The sequence below is a fragment of the Chenopodium quinoa genome, unplaced genomic scaffold (assembly GCF_001683475.1).
Source record: "Chenopodium quinoa cultivar QQ74 unplaced genomic scaffold, ASM168347v1, whole genome shotgun sequence".
Lineage (NCBI taxonomy): Eukaryota > Viridiplantae > Streptophyta > Magnoliopsida > Caryophyllales > Amaranthaceae > Chenopodium > Chenopodium quinoa.
Window position 1 is genome coordinate 1 of NW_018744316.1, and position 19,231 is coordinate 19,231.

The 19,231-nt window shown below is 33.1% G+C and overlaps 1 pseudogene; it reads left to right on the plus strand.

The window, feature by feature from the left end:
- The first annotated feature begins 6,486 nt into the window (after positions 1–6,486).
- On the plus strand, positions 6,487–12,245 carry LOC110696248 (annotated as a pseudogene).
- The last annotated feature ends 6,986 nt before the right edge of the window (positions 12,246–19,231 follow it).

A 19,231-nucleotide genomic window follows, 5' to 3' on the forward strand; every position in this document is an offset into this window, starting at 1 on the left:
CATATTATCTCACAACTAATTAAATATATGATAGTCTCATTGTATATACTCCGTAGTTTTCTCATGTTGATAATGTCTTTGACTTGATCTAATTAATGCTAACTTTTGCCTTCCTTGCAAGAGTTAGTTGTAGCCTTTAGGTTCAATGAAAATATGATTACACTTGTAGAAATGTTAGATGCCCAGGCCACATGATTGTTAGTAATTTGCTTTAATTGTTTCTGCCCTTTGTTCACCCCAATGTAATCCACATCAATCAAAAAAGCCATAACAAATCATGTACACTAGTAATTGTACTTAGATAAGGTCATGATAAGATATGAAATTCTTCTAAGATCAACAAAACAATTATGCCGATTAAAAATAAGCTAAGAGAACCACTAAGTGAAAACGAACTTTAAGGACAAAAATCATATACAAGAATGTACAGAGAATAATATGATTCATTTAACTTTTCGGGTTGGCAAACCTCATAAGAGATACGTTAAATTTCTTAAATGCAATAATAATCTTATGGCATACACACATATACGATGATCTTTTTCTTACTATCTTGACCTTTTAACAGTACAGTTGTTAATCTTAGGATCAGACCACAAAACATGTCTAGCCAGAATACCGTAGTCTAGCCTAACATAACAAAAATTGTCAATGAGAACCTCATGCTAGGTTGTTCGTAAGAGAACATGGAAAAACATATTCAAAGCATATTCTAACATTAACCCTAACCCTACTAAGTGTTGATCAAACATTAACCAATGATTCAATGAATTAATCTTATGTACAGAAGTAATTAAAACAACCTAAGTACAAGTACTAAGTATAATTAATACATAAAAATTTGATGCATCAAAACCCAAATAAAAATCATACAATCTGTTACCAGCTGTTCCTTATCTCTTCATGCTAGCTTGCTACTTACTAGTTCCTCTCTGACTTTGCGTTGTTTTTTGGATTAACATGTAGTAGTAATTAAATGATTGGATCCAAATTCTAATTAATTAAATTAAAAACATGGTTTTTAGGAATTAGTGCCTATAATTAAAACCTCTACTCGTGCGGGTAAGAGAAGCACGTGATAAATCACATGAGTGCACACGTTTGTGTCAGAAGACCAGCTAGATTTAGCCACCATCTTAGTGGGCTTAATTTGCTCTTAACCATGTTATAATACGCGAGGGACGGCGGACTTAATACACATATTATTTACGATAATACTACTATATGTTATGTTTGTATGTGCATAAATATAATTAATTAAGGTGTATGATTAATATTTGCTAACAATCTTGGTCATCTATGTATTGGATTTATCAAAATAATCATATAGTATGAACTTTTAGGTGTACGGGAGTTTAAGATTATTAATGCAATACATTATCCCATGTTCATAGAAGTAACACTTTAATCAAATATGAATAAAACAATAAGATGGGTGTATATATTATTGTCTTGTGCATATTGGTAGTATATGATGAGTTGATTACATTTCATTTTGGGTTGTAATCGAAATTAGTGAACTTTGCAATGATATGATGATCATCAAGTGGACTTGTTTAGGGCTAATATCAAGCTAATAATCAAGCTATTAGCTTATGGTGATGCTTAGCAGATGTACGTTTTGAATGATTTTTTAATTTGTTGTAAGGTGTTTGTGCTCAAAGTTCATCTCCATTGTGTAATGTATTGTCCATTATTGCTCATTCTTGTAAAATTAATCTACTTTAGAACCGTTGCATGAATCCTACAAGTAAAATTTTACATCAAATACTGATATGGATTATAGTTGAAATTATTTACAAATTTAGTATCTTACTATTTGCAACAAAGAGGTATATAAAATAAAAAAGTCTTTTATTACAAATAATAAGAAACAAATGTATTTTTTTTTTTTTTTTTTTTTTTGAACTTAAAATGGAATATTTATTTTAGAATAAATTGTGTTAAACTAATTCGAACTTTCACTCCTATATATATATATATATATATATATATATATATATATATATATATATATATATATATATATATATAATAATAAATAAAGATACAAGTCAATTATTATAATTGTTATTATCTAATGTAGGACCAAGTTTACTTTTTCTAAATATACTTTATAAATAATTGAGGGGTAAATTTGAGATGACACAATAAACAAATTAGAAAATTGAAGGAATTATTCAAGACTTTTGAGGTGACAAGTGCCTACTCGATCGAAAACAAAGGAGGTCCGCTTGACCCAAAAATAAGTTGTTAGAGAACAAAAATCAAATGATGATCAAGTAGCTAGCTAGTGTAAAACAGTAGTATTAGCAATGTTGATAATACTAATACACAGTATAAATATCATTACCCCTATCCTATCCTTTAACGTAATCATGCAACCTATTATTTTCATTTCATATCACATCTCTAATCTCTATTAATCTTTATATCAACAATGTCGGTGAGTATTAGTCTTGGACTTTCCATCACATTATTATTTCATCAACATTTATACGAGTACATTATTAACTATGATCATTTATTAAGTTATTAGCTCTACTGAGTACATTAATTAGTTCCAAACTTAAAAGACAAAAGCTAACAAGCGTTCCCGGGACGTCCGACCCGGTTTTGACCCAGTACCAACACGACACAGCCCGGGTTTAGCTCGGGTTGTGTTGTGGGTCCAAAATTTTCGACACAACCTATTTCGACCCAGCTCGTTTTCACCCGTTTGATTCGGTCCAACTTGCACGACCCGTTTTGACCCATTTAATTCGACCCACCCAACCCGACCCAGCTCGCACGACCCAGCCCACCTTGCACGCCCAACCCGTATGGCCCACGACTCAGCTCGCCCCGCACACACAACCCACCCAACCCACCTAACCCACACGGCCCACCCAACTCGCACGGCCCCACAGATGTTCCTATTATAAGTATAGGAGTGGTTTGATTGAATTATTTCATACTTTTGATGGTCGTGTTAGTTTTACAGTGTTACATGGACTTCTTGTTTTAGCGAACCTTTTCTTTGCATTACTGCTCATTGGGTGGATGATGATTGGTTTATTCAAAAACGTATACTTTGTTTTCAAGCTATGTAAGAAAGGCATATCGGTTTTAACATCAAAGTTCGTATTAATGGATTATTTAAAAGAATTCCAGTTGAATGGTAAAGTTTTTTTTTTTTTTTTTTTTTTTTGGTCTCTTGATAATGTAACTGCAAACATAATGTGTATTGACTATTTGAAAAATGACTCTTAAGTTGAATATGTTGTTGGGTGGTAATCTCTTGCATGTTAGATGTTGTGCACATATTTTGAATTTATCTGTTCAAGAGGGTCTCGGTGATTTGCAACCATTGCTTAAACCGAATTAGAATTGTTATAAAAAATGGATTAGACTTACTTCTTCAGTTAGATGAAAAGTACATGACTATGTGTAAAGAGAGAGGTCTTAAGATAAGACAATATTCTATTGATACCCTACCCGTTGGAATTCTACTTTCAATTTATTGAATGATGCTATAAAGTATCGTGACGTTTTGACCCAACTTTACAGTGAGACTCGTGTTGATCCTAGTGAGTTAATAACCAAAAGCCATTGGAATAATGCCTCTTTTGTTCGTGAGTTTTAAATGCTTTTGATCATGCAACTCATATTTTCTCTTATATCTATGAGTCTAACATTCATTTAGTCATATTGGAGTGTGTTAAAGTTGTTCACACCATTGAAGAGCATATGAAAATTGATGGACTTCGTATCGTTTTTGATAGCATGAAAACGTAAATGGCATACTTATTTTTATTGAAATTCTCAATTATTTATGGAATTGCTGCTGCACTTGACCCCGGTGTCAAAACTGAAGATTTGAAAAATCTTTTAGCTATCAAATTGTTAATTTTGTAAAAATTAAACAACCTTAAACATAAATATGTGCAAAAATTATTTCAAAATAAAAGTTCAAAACTATTAAAAAAACAAACTTGTATATTTATTTGACCAACACAACCATTTAGCCATTTTGCCCACCCGACCCTATCCCACGTACCCATCTTAACCCAAACCCACGAACCCACCCGACCTAATCCACCAACCCACAAATCCAGCTTGACCCACCCTTCGACCCATCTCGACCCACCCTCCAACCCACCTAACCCACGAATCTAGATCGACCCACCCACGACCCGTCTAACCCGCAAACCCAGCTCGACCCACCCACAACCCGTCTAACCCACAAACCCAACCCTGGTGTGTCCAATTTCTCTGACCCAACACACGACCTGGCCCACCCTACCCTACATGGGTCGTGTCGTGTGTCATGAAACCCAACCCGCAACCCACCTAACCCTAACCCAACTCGCACAGCCTGCACGGTGGACACCGCTACCACTACAACATTTAATGGTACTATTTATCTATTTGATAGTACTTTATACTCATGTTATAATATTTACAATACAATTTAGCCATCCTATTTGTTTCAAACCAATACTCCATAGGTGTTATGCGCCAAGAGTTATTCCACTTATACCTCTAGAAGAAGAGAGAGGGGGAGGTGAGAACGCAGGTGATCTTGAAGAACAAGCTCGAGGTCTTGAAGAACATCAGGTGTATATAACCTTTATCTGTATCTTTAATGGAGATAATTGCAATTTTGAGTTTTTATTTTTTTATCTATTTTTATTTTATTTACACAATTAATTTGTGCTTGAAATAAATTAATTACTTCTTTTTCTGTCAGTCCATTGTTTTCTTGTATGATGGCTTATATAGTTATACTCATTGTTTTCCTTTTTTGGTTAATATGTGAAACCAGTAGAAACAGGTAACTACCGTAAAAGTTTAATGTCGGTGACTTGTTGAGTACCTTATTTGCAACATGTCAAAGTTTAGTACCCAAATTGCAACTTTTTGTAAACTTCAGTACCTTCTATTTGTATTAACTCGTAAAAAATAATATTATTTAAACACAATTTAGTACCTCATGTCAGTACTAACTAAAAAAGAACATAAAATGATGTCTGATGTCTTACAAATTACAAATATAAATTACAATTAATAATGAGTATTTTTTTTTAATAAAAAAACAGGGTAAAATCTTTCTTGAACTTCCATCCTTACTCATGTCATTTCCTTATTAGTTCACTGCCCATTTGTTTTTCCCTATTGATTTAGGGTTATGGACTTAAGGTCTCCTATTCTACAAGCGGCCATCACTACTTATGCCTAGAAAACTCTCAGTTCTACGAGGCACCATCAATACAGGATAGTGTCATAATTAAAATACCGTAATAAATAACACAAAGAGTGATTATTAATTAAGAAATGAAATATCAAAACTTTTTAAAAGTTATAAAAGTTCGGAGTTTACACAATTTAAACTTTGCTTACCTAGTTGTCTCGATACCACGCAACAAATCAGCAACAACTAGTTTCATAAACTTTCTTCAAAAAGTGTTACCCAAATGAGTGAATGACCCTTGAATAATTTGTTAAAGTTAGAATACACTAAAATCACCACTAATAGTAATACTTGCACATTTAAACACAACTATAATTAATTCCCACATTAAAATATAATTAAATAAATTTTAATCCATATTTTTACTTTTTTGCTATTATACGCCAATTAGTGATTGAAAATGAGGAATCCACAATCACTCCCATTCCTTTTGGTTTCTTTTGGGCTCTTGGAATGCTTCAAAGATTCAATTAAAAGTTAACCCAATTTCATTTTCTTATTTTAATTCTCCAAATTCACACATAGATTGATTCTGATGTGGCAGATCTCAGCTTCCATTAACCTTCTTTTTCTCTCTCTTACGTCATTAATCACCACCTTCATATTGGGTTCCTTTTGCTACTATATAAATCAATTCTCATCCTCTCCTTTTTTTTTCTCTCCCCTTTTAAAATTGCTCGTCTCCTCACAATTCTACATGTCTCTCCTTCTACCTCCATTCCGATTTTGTTTGTTATCGAGGGTGTCTCACTCAATAATCTAGAGCCAATTAAATTCCAACTAATCCGAGTTTTAACATACCCTTATTGAGGTGAATGCACTCTATATAAATCATTTTTGTTGTGATTTTTTTTTCAACGCCCAAGTATAAAGCACTTAGTCGCTAGGTACAACTACTGCTTCTTCCTCTCCTCATTGTAGGTCCATCACCTTTTTTAATTTCCTGCTATTTTATATTGATTATTGATATGGTTTTGGGCATTTTCCTCTTTTTTCATTATTAGCCTTTTTTCTCTCTCCTCCTCCCAGTTGGTTTTCTTCCTTGAAATTTATCCAATTGGGTTGTTTTTCTTTTTTTAATTTCCCTTTTCCCTCAATTTTTAAAGCATTTTTATTTGTTGGTTTTTTTTAATAATTTCTGAAATGGATTGAAAAAAAAAAAAAAAAAAAAGCAAAACCCCATCAGATTTGCAAAAAAATAAATAAATAAAAAAAAAACAATCAATTTTGTGATAAATTTCCAATTTTTTTTTCAAAAAAAAATTTGTGGGTTTTTCAATAATTTCATAGATGGGTGTTAAAAAGAGCAAAGACCCATCAAATTTGCCCCCAAAAATCTCATCTTTCCCAGATGAAGTGCTGGAAAAAGTTCTGGGTATGTTAGAATCTCTCAAAGACAGAAGTTCAGTTTCATTAGTTTGCAAAGATTGGTATAATGCTGAGAGGTGGAGCAGAACCCATGTTTTTATTGGGAATTGTTATTCTGTAACACCTGAAATTGTTGCTAGAAGATTCCCAAAAATTAAGAGTGTAATCTTGAAAGGAAAACCCAGATTTTCAGATTTTAATTTGGTGCCTGAAAATTGGGGGCTGATATTCATCCATGGCTTCTTTGCTTTGCAAAAGCTTACCCTTTTTTGGAGGAATTAAGGTTGAAGAGGATGTGTCTTAGTGATGAAAGTTTGGAGTTTTTGGCTTTGTCTTTCCCTAATTTTAAGAGGATTTCTCTTCTAAGTTGTGATGGGTTCAGTACTGATGGGCTTGCTGCTCTTGCCACTCACTGCAAGTATGTAAATTTTAATTTAATTTTTACCATTTTTTTTTTTATGATTTTTACTGCCTTTTGTTATACATTTTCATGTTATTTGAGAAATGTTTGGTTTTGATATTTTGTGGGTTTTGTTTGATTTTTTGGTTAATTGATTGTATGGTTCAAATGATTGATAAATTAGAGATCCGGGTCTTGAATTGGTGTATATATTTGTGAAAGATATCAGCTTTTTGGTATATATCTGTTGTTCAGGCCTGAATCTTGTTTATGTATAAAATGTTGGAAGAAAATTTCATATCCGGAGTGTTGTTACGTGGTCGGGTTTGTAGTTGACGCGAATTCTTGTATTCTCATGAGGTCGTATTAGGTACACAAATGGAAAGGGATTGAGTGTTTATCTTTTGCTTTCAATGGTATTGTGCTGTATACGGACTGACATTATTGGTGAGCTAAAGATGTTTGGATCCTTTTCAATTCTGTTCCCTACATTGGTTGATATGACATTTGCCTTAATTAGTGATAATCAGTTGTCGCTTTTAATGTCATTGTCCTCATTAATATTGTTAGCAAGAGCCATTAAAACCACATGTTATCAGGCCATCAAATTAAGGGCTTAGCTTTCTTCCTTACTCATTCTCCTCCACCCCCCATAAAAGATAAAAAAAAAAGGTACAATTTTCAGAAAAAAATCCCCCCTTTCTTCTGTAGCTTAGTGACTGTTTATGGCTTATGTTTGCTTGTTTCATGCCTACCTAATGATCAACTAAAGATTGTGAACTTTACGTAATGAGTATTGAATGAAATTAAGATCAATTTCTCGACAATGTATACACTGTTTAGAATTGGGATTTAAGTGCCCTTTCTGTGGGCTAATCTTATCTTTGATATTGCTCCAATAGCAAGAATTCAACATACCTTACATAGTAGATATCAAATTAAGGTTAAAACTTAAAAGTATGTTGTGTGGTTGATTATTACACCCTATATAATTTGGTCATACGTCGGGATTTCCCAAATATTCTTTCACTGTATTGTCGGTAGCTCATAATTTTGCCTTTAATATAGTGGCCTTTTAAAGCTTGTATTTGGGGCTATATCTCAATACACGTTTTAAACGAGTTGATGGCAACCAATTAATTAAGTAATAATGTATAACTTATTTACGTTGTAGTGCAATGGTTGGTCTTCACATGCTTCTGAAATGGAAGCGCAAATCAAGGCCTAATGGTTGTGTAAATGGCCGAGAAAATTTACAATTAAAGTAGGAACAATTTCCATCTTAGTCTGTTAACAAACATTGTGGTACTCAAGCTTGTGTGTTATTATACATTGATGATTATGATGTGATTGATGTCTTCTCCTTTGGACCATAACTCTGGCAACTTTATGGTTTTTATTTCTTTTGAAGCTCTAATTCCATTATGTGCTCTTTTGGCACTTCACCTAGCTTATGTATAAAACTCTACAAGAAAGCAGAAATGAAAAATTCCTGACATGTGAAACCTAATGTTCCTATTTATTCTTGTTAGCATTTGATTGTTGATTCTTGATTGAAAAATGTCTTACACCTAGCCATTTCAGCTTCTCATTAGAGGACTTTGTAGTGATAGTCCTGAATCCTGATAACATTACCAAATATGTGGCCTGTTGTCCCTTATTTGAGTGCCTGTGTGCTCTATATTTTCCATCTTTTATTGTGTTTACGGCATCGACTAGGGCCACAAGACTACTCCATAGTCCTATACTCCTGTGGATGAATTGCTGCAAATATTAGTTGCCTAGGGTGTTTGGCTTTCAGAGTTTCATGCTTTTTTTTTTTTTTTTTTTTTTTTTTTTTTTTATGTATATATTTTTCCCTCAGTTTTGATTTGTAGTATAAATTTTCACCTTGTCTGCTCAAGTGTGTACTCCTCAGCTGTCTTTCTAAAATTCAGCATGGCATAGCATTTTAATCAAATTGTAACGTTTTTATTTTTCCAGGAACTTAGTTGAGCTCGACATTCAGGAAAATGGAATTGATGACCGCAGTGGCTGTTGGTTGAGTTGCTTTCCTGAAAACTTTACTTCATTGGAAATTCTAAATTTCTCCAATCTTCATTCAGAAATCTGCTTTCCGTCCCTTGAGAGACTAATAGCTAGGTGTAAATCTTTAAAAGTCTTAAAGGTGAACCGATATGTGAACCTGGAGCAGCTATTGAGGTTGCTTACTCATGCTCCTCGGTTGACACAGCTAGGCACAGGTGCCTTCTCACAGGAGCTCCAGCCAGCTCAGTATTCTAGTCTCGAGAGCGTGTTTAACAACTATCACAGTCTTCAAACTATCTCTGGTTTATATGAAGCTAATCCACTCTATCTGCCTATTCTCTATCCTGCTTGCTCAGGAGTAACATTTTTGAATTTGAGCGATGTACCTTTACAATGTGATGATCTTGCTCAGCTTCTTGGTAACTGTCCAAATCTCCGACGGCTTTGGGTAGGCATCTAAATCCTTTTTCTAACGTGAGACAAGATGTTTAATACTTGCACAGATTAACAATCAAATCAGCCGCTCTTTCAAAATAAATTTGCTCGAATGATCTCCTCATTGTTTTGTTTATTGGATGCATTGCTTGATTTACTCCTAAATTTAAATGAACTCGGTTCTTCTAAAGCTGTGAAAAGTATTGTTTTTGATGCACTTATGTCATATGGATTGCCTTTCATCATTGATGTCCACATTTGCGATTTGATTGGTTTGATAAATGATCGAATACCAGTGTAATGAAACTAATGGTCGCATAAAAGTGACTGAATGTTGATTATACTTGCTATATGTATGCCATTATAGTTGGCAAAATTAAACATGAATAGTTTTTTTATATTTTTTTATATTTTTTAAGCTTCTAGTATAGAAAACATTAAAAATACAAGATGTTAATATTTTACGAGGCAGAGTTGAGATTATTGCCAGAGTTCAAAATGCATTAGAAAGAAGCTTTAACCATTTGTGGAATAATTTTTTTGATTTAATGGCTTATTGTTAATAGTGTACATCTGAGTCTGAACCAAGTATTAATTAGTGTGGTAAATGAGTGATGACTAGGTTTGCAATCCTGTAAAGATTGAATTTAAGTTTGTAGATTCAGCCATATAATACTATACTGTACTTGCTAATCCGTAGTAATTTATGATTATGCCTCTTCTTAGATATATTTATTTTCTCACAAGATTCTGTGATAGCTTTTACATATCCAAACAATATTTACTGTTTGTCTTTTATATAAAGTTTCTCAATGCCTTTTCTGATTAAAGTATAGACATTGAACTGGTATTGATCTTGCTGCATGTACTTAGGTTCTAAAAATTGCCATCCTTTTGTTTTAGGTACTGGACACTGTTGGTGATAAAGGTCTGGAAGCTGTTGGGTCCAGCTGCCCTTTGCTTGAGGAACTCAGGGTATTCCCTGCAAACCCATTTGATGCTGACGTAGTCTACGGGGTAACAGAATCTGGTTTTGTTGCAGTGTCTTATGGATGCCCTAAGCTCCACTACGTTCTCTACTTTTGTCGGCAGATGACAAATGCCGCTGTAGCAACGATTGTGAAAAACTGCCCCGATTTTACTCATTTCCGCCTCTGTATAATGAATCCAGGTGAACCCGACCACTTGACTGATGAATCTATGGATGAGGCTTTTGGTTCGGTGGTAAAATCATGTAAGAAGCTCAGAAGACTTGCACTGTCCGGTTTATTGACTGATTTAACATTTGAATATATTGGCAAATATGCCAAGAACTTGGAGACACTTTCTGTGGCTTTTGCTGGAAGTAGTGACTTGGCTATGCAATGTGTTCTAGCTGGTTGTCCTAAGCTGAGACGGCTTGAAATAAGGGATTGCCCCTTTGGTAATAATGCTCTTCTTTCAGGGTTGGAGAAGTATGAATCTATGAGATCTCTTTGGATGTCGGCTTGCAATGTCACAATGAATGCCTGTAGGCTGTTGGCAAAGGAAATGCCTAGGTTGAATGTTGAGGTCATAATGGATGACGAAGTCAACAATGACTTTCAAGCTAGTAAAGTTTATGTTTATCGTACTGTTGCAGGACCCAGAAAAGATGCCCCTCCTTTTGTTCTCACTTTTTGAATCGATGCTTTGGTAAATATTCATCTCTTTACTGTTTATTATGTTATTTTACGGCAAAAATGCTATAAATTTGATTTATGTGACATGGAAAGTTTTGATATATCCCCAAGAAAATGATGTTCTTTTTTTTCATGTTCAACTTCAATCTACCAAAAGTTCGATCAGTGCCAAAATCCCCTAAAACTTCTTATAAAGTTTATGTATGATTTTTTTTTTTCCTTTTTCATGTGCCTATTCTTAACTTTATCGGTCCTATAGATAGATATTTTGTTGATATGATGGTATAATTTGCTCACTGGAGTCCAGTGAAAGCTGTCTTTTTGTTCAGATGAAATACTAATACTCCGTATTGTTTAGATCTCACTCTATGATTCTGGCTAATGCTAAAATCTGTGGTTGCTCTTGCTCAAGATTGCACTTGCATATAATTAATTAGTTTTCTTGAACATATGTTGCAGGGTGAAGTTTTAGAATGGTGGCGGAGAGAAAGATAGACAGCTAAAACATGATGACAGCTGCAACCTATGTTGCTTCGCCTCGTGGACAAGGATCACAGATGGTCACATCTAAGGGTTGGACCAGACAATTATGAAGGGTCTAAATCTATTTCTGGTCTGGTCTGAAGTATTTATCAAGTGCGGCATGAGATGTAAGTGTTCATGTAGTCATGTAGGTACCTGTATTTGTAACAAAAAAAAACTCCCCCAGTAACATCGGCTGTAAATTGCTGGAAATAATTGGAATAACTCTAGAAACACATCTTTGTGAAGCGACAAAGCTTGTATTTGAAAGCAACTCACTACAACCCTGTAAGAGATAAAAGGATGGTGTCAATTCATCAACACCAGGAAAACAGGAGATTATGATGGATTATATTCTGCATATGCTTGGTATGAATCTAATCCTGTAGGTGTAGAGTGACTTCTACCTGTTTCAATCATTGTATTCTGCTCGTGCATGGCACGATGTACATTCATAGCTTCTAAGAGCTTGCTAGCAACAGGATCTGTCGGATGTTGTAATTGTTGTATTCCTGTACTTGTAATTTGGGAAAAAAATTATTCGCATTGTCCCTGAGTTCACTTGATTAACATGCAGAAATTTTATTAGATTTGCTAATGTGCTTGCTTAGTAATGCAAACCCATTGCTAAAACATGATGAACACTAAACGCCTTGTATGTCAAGGCAAATGAAACAACACAAAATACACAATGCCGAGTTCCTGTATCTCAATAGCAATCCCCAGGCCGCTGGTTGGCTACGACATATGCTACACCCACATTTTTAACCTTTGTGCAACACTGCAACGTATACCTCCATCTAGCCCCCTGCACTCTGCTGTGAAAGCTTCGAAAGCATGCGTGTATAACAAAGCTGTTGTAGCATGGCCTTGGATCAGCTACCGCCTACCATATACATCAACACAGCTCTAATAATCTATGAAATACGAAGTACTTAAACCTCCCTATTCAGTATAGTAAGTCTAACAGTCTTAAACTTCTGAGGCCAAGCTATACGAAGTATTCTGTTATTTAACTGGAATAGATTATGTTTTACTTAATAAGCTACATTAATAGATTATGTTTTCAACATATCAACTTTTCAATTTATTAGCATAACATATTAACTAAAAACACGGAAATGATAGTAGTAGAGAGTGAGGGATAGCTCAAAAATGGTTAAAGTTTTCCTCCCCAATTCTAGGAGATCCTAGAATTGATTTTCATCACCCGCCTTTGTGGCTCTTTAAGCACCAAAAAATAGAACTGATAGTAGTAACGTTATTTATTTTAGTATATTTGAAAACTTTGAAATTAGATTTGAACAAATTTACACACCCCCACTCAAACCCAGTACGGTTGGGCTAAATTTAACACAATATCAAGAGTATATTACTCCGTATTAGTTCAGCTTTTTCGGGCATTGGGCTTAATTTTGAACAAACACATAACAACAAATGATATGGACATCTATGGTTCTAATTTCTAAACATTTCATTATAATTGTAACCATGGCAAAGTTTTGAGGAATCAAACACAAAACATAAGGATTTAAGGTCAAATGTTCGAATGTGGTTTACAACACCACCTAATGAATACATCGAATCTCATTTACATCACTATATAGTGATTATAATGGCTCTGTACACACCAAAGATACAATCGTTTTTATTGAAATGCATGCTCTTTAAAAATATGCCATCCCTCTTCCCCAATTTACATCAGAGAATGCACGAGTTGGTTCATCAGAGAATGAGTCACAATTCACGAACAATATTCAGTCCATTATAGTAAAAGTATATGCTGTGTGTAATAGACAACTTATAAAGCTTTCTAGTACATACACGGTAGCGAGATTTCTCTTAAAAATTAATTCTCTTTTTGCCCCTCAAAATTGTCCTATTGCAACTTTGTAGGTCAAGACCATCAACTCTCAGTAATCTATATAGAGGAAAAAAATAATATAATTCAGTCGAATCTTGTTAACTCATTTCAATATCATTTAGAATGTCAAATTTTTATGCATACAAAATAGGATATACTTATGTTTAAAGACGTGTCTTAAAATAGTATAAAGTCAAATAAGACAATCTGTAAGGAACAAAGGAAGAATAACGATTACAATGAGGTTGAATCATCTGCAACGCTGCAAAGTCCTAATGTATTAAATATTTAAATCTGTCCTTACACATGCAAGATGAATGTTACAATCCAAAGAATTAGCCTGTATTTTTAAAATTTATTTTTAATCTTGCATTCAAGTACTCCTTGACAGTTGGTAGTTAGGACAGATATAACCAAAAAAAGAAAAAAAAAATGGTAACAATTGATCCACTTGCCTAGTTGACTTATTTAAGCCTTCTTCTTTTGAGCTAATTGAGTTAAACTAAATAAAAATAGAAAAATGAACTAAGTTGAAGTGAACTGAAAATAAGTTCAAAAGAACATAGCCTTAGAGCTAGTACTAGTAAGGGAAGTCGTGATCACCAGGGTTGATCCAACGATTGGTTCTATTACTTCACATCAAACGAGTATTAACATATAAGTAGTAAACGACTATACCTACTAGGCTACTATCAATTGGATTAAGATGAAATTTTAGAAGTCTAGGTGTGTGATTACGACTTTCTTCTAATATATATTTAAATACCCGAATATAACATTTGATAGAGAATATTTATTTATATTACACAAGGTGTACCACCCTAATCCTTTATTAGGGTGGAACCGATTGTCACGAAATATTAATGCACATCTTAAAAACTATTAATTGATATATTCAGGTGCATTCCCCCCATAATTTTCCCAACTAATTAAGTACTCACGTGTAACACCTCTCCTTAATTAGGGTAGGTCTGATTATCACTTAAGCCTAATATTTGACACAAGTTATTCCGACACATGTTAAATTACCCTCACTCATACGCATTGTTAGAAACATCTAGACATATGAAAGCCAACTTCATGCAATACTTGTTTCCAATATGTGTGCTATTTTGTTGTCTAACACAAATTTTCTTTCCCCTTCATTTGAGAATACACATGTGACCATTACAAAGAAAATTATGGACTTGAGCACACAAGGCTCAATCTACATATCTAATACTCGTGATACTTTATTTTAAAAATCATTTCTATAAAAATTAGTGTTAGAGGACTAACACAACTAAAAGCTTAAACTGATGGTTGAGGCGCATGAATATATTTTATACCTATCACGCCCTCTCACACAAGAGCCCGTTGGGCTTGAAATGTGGATGCAGCATGAACCCTCCTTATACCCTGTGCTTAATATTCCACTTAAAAGTGGGAGGTGGATGAGATTCGTACCCATAACCTTTTTGTCACGCTGACTCTGATACTATGTTAAAGGACCAACTCAACTAAAAGTTTAATCTAATAGTTGAGACCCAAGAATATGTTTTATATTCTATCAATTAGGTATATGATAATGTAATACATAATAATACTATACGGGGTATATTGATACAATTATTAAACATGAGGAGCCACAATTTTGTCGTTTCCAAGAATTCCAACATACCATGAGGATTATATTATGAACTCTCACTGTGACTCGTATTGCACCAACATATCCTCAAAAATAGGGACTATAAATGCAACTATATGTCTATATTATCTGGCTACTACCTCTCCCTCATCTTTGTAATTCTAGCTCTAGACCTACAAATGGTAAGAAATGTTACACTTGAAAACATTATTTGTCTATATTCTCCAACATAAACACTCAGTTACAAATTTACAATTAGAATGTCTTTCAAAGTTTCCTTAGTTAACATGGTGGATCCAAGATTTTTAGATATGTAGCACCCTTCCTCTGGCAACATGCAACAATGCATGTCTACATAGAATGTGCCGAATACATTTTACTTTTAATTTAAATAAATCTATTTTAACTAAATTTAGCAAAATGAAAGACATGCATTTTCAAGTACAATTTTACAGAATAACTTTAGATCAATTATCAGTTTTGCCAAATCTACTACCATTAGTGTACTATGATAAGATCAAAGCTTCCAATTCATTACACACTTATATAGTTATATGTTAATAATGAGATGAATGACAACAATCCTGAATGATCCACAAATTGACAATACAAGATAGAACAACATTTGGCACATCATAATTAATAAGTACCCAAAATAAAGTGACAAATGAAATAAAAGGCACCTTCTTATCAACTGTGAATTCACTAGTGAAGTGTGGGGGGTATCCACTATATATCCACCCATTATATTAACTTTCTTTAAACATAACATAAGAGTTTGTGTTACCTTCACGGTTACAACAAACACAAAGTTTAAGTCATATTTAACCCATTCAATTCAATTCAATTCAATTCAATTCATCATCATTTAAGTGGAAAACTACCCTTCAATTCACTCTTCTAGCTCATAATTGGTTGCTTCTTCTTGTGTAAACAAACATACTTTTCCCACTACAGGAAACACGTGATCATCAAAGGTAAAAGGAGGACAAAACTCATGAACTTCACAATTTACAAACCTATGTTGTGGGCCCCACTTGACTTGGCGTTCTCCATTTATGATCCCACTTTGGCTTGTGACATGAGAAGCAATTAAGATGAATTGAAGTGTTTTTGATGTTGAAATTTAGTGCATAGTTTATCTTCTTTTGTAAAAAAGGTTAAATGACATAGATGTGACTCAAATTCTTTGTCATCCTTGACTTTCTTTTTTTTTTTTTTTTTTGTTGTTGTTGTTGTTGTTGTTTAGAGAGCCAAGAAACAAGGGCGGATGATGAGAATCGATCCCAAAATTCCTCGGATTCGGGAAGAAAGCTCTAACCACTTGAGCTATCCTCGATCCCTCACTCTCTGTCATCCTTGATTATAGATAATAATTTTTTTTTTTTTTTTTTTTTTTTTTTTTTTTTTTTTTGGTTTTGGTGGGGGTGGGGGGAGATAGATAATGAGATTAATGGCTTATAATTATTAACAACAAGCTCTAATACTATTGTCAAGTATTATGTCTAAATAATAAGCACAACAAAACAAATACAAGTACAACATAATAATTATGAAATAATTAATGTATTAATTAATTTATGTATAATTGACATACTACAACAAGCATGCTAAGACAAATCCAATATGAAAGCAAAAGAGTATAATACATAACAAATAATCCAATTTTTAACATCATCTCCATTTATACCCTCAATCCAAGCATGCTCCAAACAACATAGAAACACGATGATGAAAGAGAAAATGACTAGGATACATGTTTGGAAGTATGGCTCCATATTTTGATGATAGCCCAACTAGCTAGGGGAAAAATGAATACTTTTGGATAGATTCTACTCTTATATACTTATACAAAAGTTTCCTAAATCTAATAAGTGGAAATAGGTTTTTATGCACCCAAGTGCACATAAAGAAAGGTACACTCAAGGATAAATTTTTGCTCATTATTATCTATATATTTTTTTTTTTGTTCATTTAAAATTTTCATAAAAAATAAGCAAAAAATATTAATTGAACAGAAACTACACATAAATAATGCACCTGTATGTCTTTAAGTACTCCCTGTTGCATGTAAGAATCACTCCCCTTTGTAGTATATATTTTTTTCTTAGCAAAAAATTGTAAAGCTAGGGAAGTATATTACTCCGTATAGATAAGATTACTCGAAGACAACACCATGCATGTTTCATTAAAATCAAGCATAATAATTACTTCCAAGAAATATGTCATAATTGACCAATGGTGGTGAGACTAGAATCATAGATCCTAACAACTTGGGGTCACATTTTTTTGATAGCATTTGTATTTAACTTTATAAGTTGCGTATTGCCACGATAAATTTGAGTAATTGCGTTCTTTCTTACAGCACTTGTACATTTTTAATGTTTTGGCGCATTTTAAGGTATGTAAATGATTCTGATTTGCTTTGCACTTCAGATTTCTCTATTGCAATCAGATCCTCAATTATAGTTTCAAATTAAGCCATGTGCAAAGAAAAAGAAAAGGAAGAACATTCTTTTTTTTTTTTTGGGGAGTTTTACTTAAGGGCTCAATTATTGATAAGGAGTCAAATAGATGGTTCCAAACTAATTAAGATTCATATAATAATAAATAATGTAATTAAACTATATACTGTAATTCCTTAGGCTTATTGAAAATGCATATTACATAAAACACAAACATACATATATCTCATTTTAAGTAAGTAAACATTTTATTTTTTTTAATAAGTTTTTCATGTCTATCTACTTTTGTAATAGTTGGATCGGTTTTCCATTGTGTACACTCATAGTTCTTTTAATTATATGATTAGTAAACATATTTCTCTACTAGACCCGGACATCTTAGGTCAATTTTGCCTAAATTTGGAAGTTAGGATATGGAATTATTCAAAAGAATAAGAAAAACCTCCCAAATTAAAGCTCGTAATGGACAATAGATCATAAATCTTAAGAGTTACACCAAGCAACCGCCATTAAAGACGTACACTTCTTAAGACCAAATACCGTCATGTAATAACCTCGGCCCCTCAATTAAAGTGTGTGCACTAAAATGTAGACCTTTCCTTTGAAGTTTAATGAAGATGGAAAATTGTTTTTATTTTGTTGGACAAGTATGAAGTAATATGCATGGTGAATTATTATTTATTAATTGGAAAAATTGATCTATTTCCAACGAATCATGGACCAAGTTGCAAGTAAAATACAGTTAATGCTTGCTAGGTACACCTTTGGTAAGCTATCACATTCAAAATTTTGTTCTAATTATTGATAATGATTTGAACCTTTCAGCAATTTGTAGGGCACGTAGGTCCATGCGTATCCTACTTCACAGACATCTTTTGCATGGATGAAGATTTTACCAATTAAATAAATAAATACATTTCCATTATTTAGTTCATATTTCGTAATATCAACGGCATATGTCACCAATGAAATTAATTAGAGGACAATAAGGTTATTACAATTGTTAAAAAAAAAAAATTTCCCCTTTTTAGCACAATAAGAATTATTGCAAATAGCTCTACATATGGTCAATCTAATGAAAACAAAGTGTGGTTTGTACTTGAGGTCAAATTGAGTTAAAATAAGAGGCAGTAATCTAATAATGAAAACAAAGGGTAGTTTATGATTCCAAATTGAATATAGATATGTTAATAAAAAAAATGCGAGGCATGGCAATAAGAGCCAGCAGATAATTTGATTTGCAATCTAAAAATTTGATAAAAATAACTTAAGTGAATGATTAAATGATTTGGACCAATCAAGAAAGGTGGCATATATATGTTATGGCACATTGGCATACATAAATGGAATAGAAGTTTTGTACTCCATATATAGTCATGCAATCATTTATTTATTTACTTCATATATTTTTTTTAAGGAAATTAAAGTTACACAAATATAATTAGACATGTCTTCTCTCAAAACTCATACCTAATCTCTATATAGTCATGCATTCATGTATGAATAGAGTAGTGTATTTGCAAATATAAAAATGCATGTGTACAATTAACATATACACATACTCAAATAGAAAGAATACGAACTAAAGTTTCAATTGCAGTACACATTTGAAATTAATACTCACATAT